The sequence below is a fragment of the Arachis stenosperma genome, chromosome 7 (assembly GCF_014773155.1).
Source record: "Arachis stenosperma cultivar V10309 chromosome 7, arast.V10309.gnm1.PFL2, whole genome shotgun sequence".
NCBI lineage: Eukaryota > Viridiplantae > Streptophyta > Magnoliopsida > Fabales > Fabaceae > Arachis > Arachis stenosperma.
This window is the reverse complement of record NC_080383.1, coordinates 71,328,772-71,338,120: the sequence shown is the minus strand read 5'-3', so window position 1 is coordinate 71,338,120 and position 9,349 is coordinate 71,328,772. Positions and strand designations below refer to the sequence as shown.

General features: G+C 39.6%; 1 non-coding gene across 1 annotated transcript; it reads right to left on the bottom strand.

Moving 5' to 3' along the window:
• Window positions 1–1,235: 1,235 nt before the first annotated feature.
• On the bottom strand, window positions 1,236–1,343 carry LOC130942897 (small nucleolar RNA R71). Its single transcript, XR_009071444.1, has one exon. It is a non-coding gene; the product is annotated as a small nucleolar RNA R71 (small nucleolar RNA).
• Window positions 1,344–9,349: the final 8,006 nt, after the last annotated feature.

Genomic DNA, 9,349 nt, shown 5'->3' with positions numbered 1-9,349 from the left:
GGATGGCACAAGAGGGAAGATTTTGTTTTTCAAATCAATTTTTTTCAAAGTTTTCAAAGTTTTTCAAAATCAAATCTTTTTCAAATCAAATCTTTTCAATCAAATCTTTTTCAAAATCAATTTCTTTCCTTTTTCAAAGATACTTACTAACAATTAATGATTTGATTGAACATTTCAAGTATGTTGCCTTTTCTGTTGAGGAAGGTTTAATGTTTGAATCATATCTTTTCTTGTTAGGCAAGTCATTAATTTTTAAAATCAAATCTTTTTAAAATTGTTTTTCAAATCATATCTTCTCAATCACATCTTTTTAAAACCATAACTTTTCAATCATATCTTTTTAATCACATCTCTTTCAAAATAGTTTTCAATCAAATCTTTTTAAATTCTAATTTCAAAATCTTTTGCAAAAATCACTTGATCTCTTTCCCACTCTTGGTTTTTGAAAATTAACTAGTGTTTTTCAAAATATTTTTAAAATCTTTTACTTAATTTTCGAAATTTCTTCCCTTCTTCTCACATCCTTCTATTTATGGAGTACCACTCCTCCTCAATGCACAATTCGAACTCTATCTGATTAAAGTTCGAATTCTCTACTTCTTCCTTCTGATTTTCTGTTCTTCTGACACCTCAAGGAATCTCTATACTGTGACATAGAGGATTCCATATTTTCTTGTTCTCTTCTCCTTCATATGAGCAGGAACAAAGACAAAGGCATTATTGTTGAAGCTGACCCTGAACCTGAAAGGACCTTGAAGCGAAAGCTAAGAGAAGCTAAGGCACAACTCTCTGTTGAGGACCTGACCGAATTCTTCAAAGAAGAAGAACCCATGGCAGCCGAAAACAACAACAATGCCAACAATGCAAGGAAGGTGCTGGGTGACTTTACTGCACCTACTCCCGACTTCTATGGGAGAAGCATCTCTATCCCTGCCATTGGAGCAAACAACTTTGAGCTTAAGCCTCAATTAGTTTCTCTAATGCAACAGAATTGCAAGTTCCATGGACTTCCATTGGAAGATCCTCATCAGTTTTTAGCTGAATTCTTGCAAATCTGTGACACTGTCAAGACTAATGGGGTTGACCCTGAGGTCTACAGACTTATGCTATTCCCTTTTGCTGTAAGAGACAGAGCTAGAACATGGTTGGACTCACAACCTAAAGAAAGCCTGGACTCATGGGAAAAGCTAGTCAATGCCTTCTTGGCAAAGTTCTTTCCACCTCAAAAATTGAGTAAGCTTAGAGTGGAAGTCCAAACCTTCAGACAGAAGGATGGAGAATCCCTCTATGAAGCTTGGGAAAGATACAAACAATTGATCAGAAAATGTCCTTCTGACATGCTTTCTGAATGGAGCATCATAGGTATTTTCTATGATGGTCTCTCTGAACTATCCAAGATGTCTTTGGATAGCTCTGCTGGAGGATCTCTTCATCTGAAGAAGACGCCTACAGAAGCTCAAGAACTAATTGAAATGGTTGCAAATAACCAATTCATGTACACTTCTGAAAGGAATCCTGTGAACAATGGGACTAATCAGAAGAAAGGAGTTCTTGAGATTGATACTCTGAATGCCATATTGGCTCAGAACAAAATATTGACTCAACAAGTCAATTTGATTTCTCAAAGTCTGTCTGGAATGTAAAATGCACCAAGCAGTACTAAGGATGCTTCATCTGAAGAAGAAGCTTATGATCCTGAGAACCCTTCAATGGAAGAGGTGAATTACCTAGGAGAACCCTATGGAAACACCTATAATTCTTCATGGAGAAATCATCCAAATTTCTCATGGAAGGATCAACAGAGACCCCAACAAGGTTTCAACAATAATAATGGTGGAAGAAACAGGTTTAGCAATGGCAAGCCTTTTCCATCATCTTCTCAGCAACAGACAGAGAATGCTAAACAGAACCCCTCTGACTTAGCAACCATGGTCTCTGATCTAATTAAAACCACTCAAAGTTTCATGAATGAAACAAGGTCCTCTATTAGGAACTTTGAGGCACAAGTGGGACAGCTGAGCAAGAAAGTTACTGAACTCCCTCCTAGTACTCTTCCAAGCAATACAGAAGAAAATCCAAAAGGAGAGTGCAAGGCCATCAACATGGCCGAATTTGGAGAGGAAGGAGAGGCAGTGAACGCCACTGAGGGAGACCTCAATGGACGTCCACTGGCCTCCACTGAGTTCCCCAATGAGGAACCATAGAAATCTGAGGCTCAAAATGAGACCATAGAGATTCCACTGGACTTGCTTCTGCCTTTCATGAGCTCTGATGAGTATTCCTCCTCTGAAGAGGATGAGTATGTCACTGAAGAGCAAGTTGCTAAATACCTTGGAGCAATCATGAAGCTAAATGACAAGTTATTTGGTAATGAGACTTGGGAGGATGAACCCCCTTTGCTCACCAAAGAACTGGATGACTTGTCTAGGCAGAAATCACCTCAAAAGAAACAAGATCCTGGGAAGTTTTCAATACCTTGTACCATAGGCACCATGACCTTCAAGAAGGCTCTGTGTGACTTAGGGTCAAGTGTGAACCTCATGCCTCTCTCTGTAATGGAGAAGCTAGGGATCTTTGAGGTACAAGCTGCAAGAATCTCACTAGAGATGGAAGACAATTCAAAGAAACAAGCTTATGGACTTGTAGAGGATGTTCTGGTGAAGATTGAAGACCATTACATCCCTGCTGATTTCATAGTCCTAGAGACTGGGAAGTGCATGGATGAATCCATCATCCTTGGCAGACCCTTCCTAGCCACAGCAAAGGCTGTGATTGATGTTGATAGAGGTGAACTGATCATTCAAGTGAATGAAGAATCCTATGTGTTTAAGACTCAAGGATATCCCTCTATCACCATGGAGAGGAAGCATAAAGAGCTTCTCTCAAATCAGAGTCAGACAGAGCCCCCACAGTCAAACTCTAAGTTTGGTGTTGGGAGGCCACAACCAAACTCTAAGTTTGGTGTTGAACCCCCACATTCAAACTCTAAGTTTGGTGTTGGGAGGTTCCAACATTGCTCTGAGTATCTGTGAGGCTCCATGAGAGCCCTCTGTCAAACTACTGACATTAAAGAAGCGCTTGTTGGGAGGCAACCCAATGATTATATTTTATCTATTTTCCTTTGTTATTTTATGTTTTTTGTAGGTTGATGATCATAAGAAATCACAAAATCAATTGAAAAAGCAAAAACAGAATGAAAAACAGGAAGAAAAATAGCACACCCTGGAGGAGAACTTGCTGGCGTTTAAACGCCAGTAAGGCTAGCAGTTGGGCGTTTAACGCCCAGTCTGGCACCATTCTGGGCGTTTAACGCCAGAAAGGGGCACCAGACTGGCGTTAAAAGCCAGGAAAGGGCAAGAACCTGGCGTTAAACGCCAGAAAGGGGCACCAACCGGCGTTTAATCCCAGAATTGGCTCAAAACGTGATTTTGCATGCCATTTGGTGCAGGGATGACTTTTCCTTGACACCTCAGGATCTGTGGACCCCACAGGATCCCCACCAACCCCACCACCCTCTCTCTTCTTCACCCATTCACCAATCACCTCAATACCTCTTCCCCAAAAACCCTTCACCTATCAAATCCCATCTTTCTCTTCACCACTCACATCCATCCTTCATAAAACCCCACCTACCTCACCCTTCAAATTCAAACCACTTTCCAACCCAAACCCACCCTTACATGACCGAACCATAAGCCCCCCTCTCCTATATAAACCCCTCTTCACTCCTTCATTTTCACACAACCTAAACACCACTTCTCCCCCTCTTTGGCCGAACATAAAGCCATTCCCTTCTTCCTCATTTCTTCTTCTTCTACTCTCTTCTTTCTTCTTTTGCTCGAGGACGAGCAAACCTTTTAAGTTTGGTGTGGTAAAAGCATTGCTTTTTGTTTTTCCATAACCATTTATGGCATTCAAGGCCGGAGAAACCTCTAGAAAGAGGAAAGGGAAGACAAAAGCTTCCACCTCCGAGTCATGGGAGATGGAGAGATTCATCTCAAGGGTGCATCAAGACCACTTCTATGAAGTTGTGGCCTTGAAGAAGGTGATCCCCGAGGTCCCTTTTTCACTCAAAAAGAGTGAATATCCGGAGATCCGACATGAGATCCGAAGAAGAGGTTGGGAAGTTCTCACCAACCCCATTCAACAAGTCGGAATCTTAATGGTTCAAGAGTTCTATGCTAATGCATGGATCACCAAGAACCATGACCAAAGTACGAACCCGGACCCAAAGAATTGGCTTACTATGGTTCGGGGGAAATACTTGGATTTTAGTCCGGAAAATGTAAGGTTGGCATTCAACTTGCCTATGATGCAAGGAGATGAACATCCTTACACTAGAAGGGTCAACTTTGATCAAAGGTTGGACCAAGTCCTCACTGACATTTGTGAAGAGGGCGCCCAATGGAAGAGAGATTCAAGAGGGAAGCCGGTTCAATTAAGAAGGCATGACCTCAAGCCTGTGGCTAGAGGATGGTTGGAGTTTATCCAACGCTCAATCATTCCCACTAGCAACCGGTCCGAAGTTACTCTAGACCGAGCCATCATGACTGGAGAAGAAGTGGAAGTTCATGAGGTTATAGCCTAAGAACTTTATAAGGTGGCGGACAAGTCCTCTACCTTAGCAAGGTTAGCCTTTCCTCACCTCATTTGTCACCTCTGTTATTCAGTTGGAATTGACATAGAGGGAGACATCCCCATTGATGAGGACAAGCCCATCACTAAAAAGAGGATGGAGCAAACAAGAGACCCCTCTCATCATGAGATCCCTGAGATGCCTCAAGGGATGCACTTTCCTCCACAAAACTATTGGGAGCAACTAAACACCTCCCTAGGAGAATTGAGTTCCAACATGGGACAACTAAGGGTGGAGCATCAAGAACACTCCATCATCCTCCATGAAATTAGAGAAGATCAAAGAATCATGAGAGAGGAGCAACAAAGACAAGGAAGAGACATTGAGGAGCTCAAGCACTCCATAAGACCTTCAAGAGGAAGAACAAGCCGCCATCACTAAGGTGGACCCGTTCTTTAATCTCCTTGTTCTTTATTTTCTTGTTTTTTTTCGAATTTTAGTGCTTATGTTATCTATGTTTGTGTCTTATGATCATTAGTGTCTTAGTGTCTATGCCTTAAAGTTATGAATGTCCTATGAATCCATCACCTCTCTTAAATGAAAAAATGTTCTTAATTGAAAAAAGAGAAGAATTGCATGAATTTTAAATTTTATAACAGATTAATTATTTTGATGTGGTGGCAATACTTCTGTTTTCTGAATGTATGCTTAAACAGTGCATATGTCTTTTGAATTTGTGGTTCATGATTGGTTGGCTCTTAAAAGAATGATGAAAAAGGAGACATGTTACTGAGGATCTGAAAAATCATAAAAATAATTCTTGAAGCAAGAAAAAGCAGTGAATACAAAAAAAAAAAGAAAAGAAAAGAAACGAAAAAAAAACGAAAAAGGGGAGAAAAAGAAAAAGAAAGGAAAAGAAAGAAATAAAGTTGTGATCCAAGGCAAAAAGAGTGTGTTTAAGAACCCTGGACACCTCTAATTGGGGACTCTAGCAAAGCTGAGTCACAATCTGAAAAGGTTCACCCAATTATGTGTCTGTGGCATGTATGTATCCGGTGGTAATACTGGAAGACAGAGTGCTTTAGGCCACGGCCAAGACTCATAAAGTAGCTGTGTTCAAGAATCATCATACTTAACTAGGAGAATCAATGACACTATCTGGATTCTGAGTTCCTAAAGAAGCCAATCATTCTGAATTTCAAAGGATAGAGTGAGATGCCAAAACTATTCAGAGGCAAAAAGCTAAAAGCCCCACTCATCTAATTGATACTGATCTTCATAGATGTTTTTGGAATTCATTGCATATTCTCTTCTTTTTATCTTATTTGATTTTCAGTTGCTTGGGGACAAGCAACAATTTAAGTTTGGTGTTGTGATGAGCGGATAATTTGTACGCTTTTTGGTATTGTTTTTAGTATGTTTTTAGTATGATTTAGTTAGTTTTTAGTATATTTTTATTAGTTTTTAGTTAAAATTCACTTTTCTGGACTTTACTATGAGATTTTGTGTTTTTCTGTGATTTCAGGTATTTTCTGGCTGAAATTGAGGGACCTGAGCAAAAATCTGATTCAGAGACTGAAAAGGACTGTAGATGCTGTTGGATTCTGACCTCCCTGCACTCGAAGTGGATTTTCTGGAGCTACAGAAGCCCAATTGGCGCGCTCTCAACGGCGTTGGAAAGTAGACATGCTGGGCTTTTCAGCAATATATGATAATCCATACTTTGCCCAAGATTTGATGGCCCAAACCGGCGTTCAAAGTCACCCTCAGAATTCCCAGCGTTAAACGCCGGAACTGGCACCAAAACGGGAGTTAAACGCCCAAACTGGCACAAAAGCTGGCGTTTAACTCCAAGAAGAGTCTCTACACGAAAATGCTTCATTGCTCAGCCCAAGCACACACCAAGTGGGCCCGAAAGTGGATTTTTATGTCATTTACTCATCTCTGTACACCCTAGGCTACTAGTCCTCTATATATAGGACCTTTTACTATTGTATTTTCATCTTCTGATCTTTGGAATCTTTTGATCTTTAGATCTTTTGATCACTTTGGGAGGCTGGCCATTCGGCCATGCCTAGACCTTGTTCTTATGTATTTTCAACGGTGGAGTTTCTACACACCATAGATTAAGGTGTGGAGCTCTGCTGTACCTCGAGTATTAATGCAATTACTATTGTTCTTCTATTCAATTCCGATTGTTCTTTGTCCAAGATATCACTTGTTCTTCAACTTGATGAATGTGATGATCCGTGACACTCATCATCATTCTCACCTATGAACGTGTGACTGACAACCACCTCCGTTCTACCTTAGATTGGGTGAATATCTCTTGGATTCCTGATACATGATGCATGGTTGATCTCCTGACAACCAAGTGCTCGCCTGACAAACGAGCCAACCATTCCGTGAGATCAGAGTCTTCGTGGTATAGGCAAGAAATGATGGCGGCATTCAAGAGAATCCGGAAGGTCTAACCTTGTCTGTGGTATTCTGAGTAGGATTCAATGATTGAATGACTGTGACGTGCTTCAAACTCCTGAGGGCGGGGCGTTAGTGACAAACGCAAAAGAATCAATGGATTCTATTCCGGCCTGATCGAGAACCGACAGATGGATAGCCGTGCCGTGACAGGGTGCGTTGAACATTTCCACTGAGAGGATGGGAGGTAGCCACTGACAACGGTGAAACCCTTGCATAAGCTTGCCATGGAAAGGAGTAAGAAGGATTGGATGAAGACAGTAGGAAAGCAGAGAGACGGAAGGGAAGGCATCTTCATACACTTATCTGAAGCTCTCACCAATGATATACATAAGTATCTCTATCTCTATCTTTATGTTTTATTCATATATCACCCACACCCATTTGAGTCTGACTGACTACGATTTACAAGGTGACCATAGCTTGCTTCATACCAACAATCTCCGTGGGATCGACCCTTACTCGCGTAAGGTTTATTACTTGGACGACCCAGTGCACTTTCTGGTTAGTTGTGCGAAGTTGTAGTGATCACGATTTCGCCCACCAAGTTTTTGGCGCCGTTGCCGGGGATTGTTTCGAGTATGGACAACTGACGGTTCATCTTGTTGCTTAGATTAGGTATTTTTCTTCAGAGTTCTTAAGAATGAATTCTAGTGTTTCAAGGTGATGTTCTTATCATCACCAAAGCTGATTGATTCTTATCAATTTAGCTCTTGAATGCAATGTCCTGCTGAAGCTTGGCTAGCTATGTCTAATTCCTTTAGACTAAAACTTTAGACTAACATTGCATGATTCCTGGAATTCTCATTAAGAATTTTGATACCTTTATTTCTTTTCCACTTAATTTTCGAAAAATCCAAAAAAAAAATTTACAAAATCATAAAAACCAAAAATATTTCTTGTTTAAGTCTAGTGTCTCGTTTTAAGTTTGGTGTCAATTGCATGTTTCTGTTCTTCTTGCATTTTTCGAATTTATGCATGTGTCTTCATTAATCTTCAAGTTGTTCTTGATGATTTCCTTGTTTTGATCTTTGAATTCTATTGACTTGAGTATTTTTGTTGTTTGTCATATGCATTCTCATTTTGTTAGTGTCAATAGTATACAAACTGCTAAGTTTGGTGTCTTGCATGCATTGTTATTTGATTTTGGTTGCATTTTTTATTATTAAAAATCCAAAAATATTTTTAATTTATGTCTTTTCAAGTCAATAATACAGAGAATTGAAGATTCAGAACATACTGCAGAGGAATTATACAGAAAAAGCTGGGCGTTCAAAACGCCCAGTGAAGAAGGACAGACTGGCGTTTAAACGCCAGCCAGGGTGCCTGGTTGGGCGTTTAACGCCCAAAAAGGTAGTGCACTGGGCGTTAAACGCCAGAATGTGCACCATTCTGGGCGTTTAACGCCAGGATGGCACAAGAGGGAAGATTTTGTTTTTCAAATCAATTTTTTTCAAAGTTTTCAAAGTTTTTCAAAATCAAATCTTTTTCAAATCAAATCTTTTCAATCAAATCTTTTTCAAAATCAATTTCTTTCCTTTTTCAAAGATACTTACTAACAATTAATGATTTGATTGAACATTTCAAGTATGTTGCCTTTTCTGTTGAGGAAGGTTTAATGTTTGAATCATATCTTTTCTTGTTAGGCAAGTCATTAATTTTTAAAATCAAATCTTTTTAAAATTGTTTTTCAAATCATATCTTCTCAATCACATCTTTTTAAAACCATAACTTTTCAATCATATCTTTTTAATCACATCTCTTTCAAAATAGTTTTCAATCAAATCTTTTTAAATTCTAATTTCAAAATCTTTTGCAAAAATCACTTGATCTCTTTCCCACTCTTGGTTTTTGAAAATTAACTAGTGTTTTTCAAAATATTTTTAAAATCTTTTACTTAATTTTCGAAATTTCTTCCCTTCTTCTCACATCCTTCTATTTATGGAGTACCACTCCTCCTCAATGCACAATTCGAACTCTATCTGATTAAAGTTCGAATTCTCTACTTCTTCCTTCTGATTTTCTGTTCTTCTGACACCTCAAGGAATCTCTATACTGTGACATAGAGGATTCCATATTTTCTTGTTCTCTTCTCCTTCATATGAGCAGGAACAAAGACAAAGGCATTAGTCTGTGGTATTCTGAGTAGGATTCAATGATTGAATGACTGTGACGTGCTTCAAACTCCTGAGGGCGGGGCGTTAGTGACAGACGCAAAAGAATCAATGGATTCTATTCCGGCCTGATCGAGAACCGACAGATGGATAGCCGTGCCGTGACAGGGTGCGTTGAACA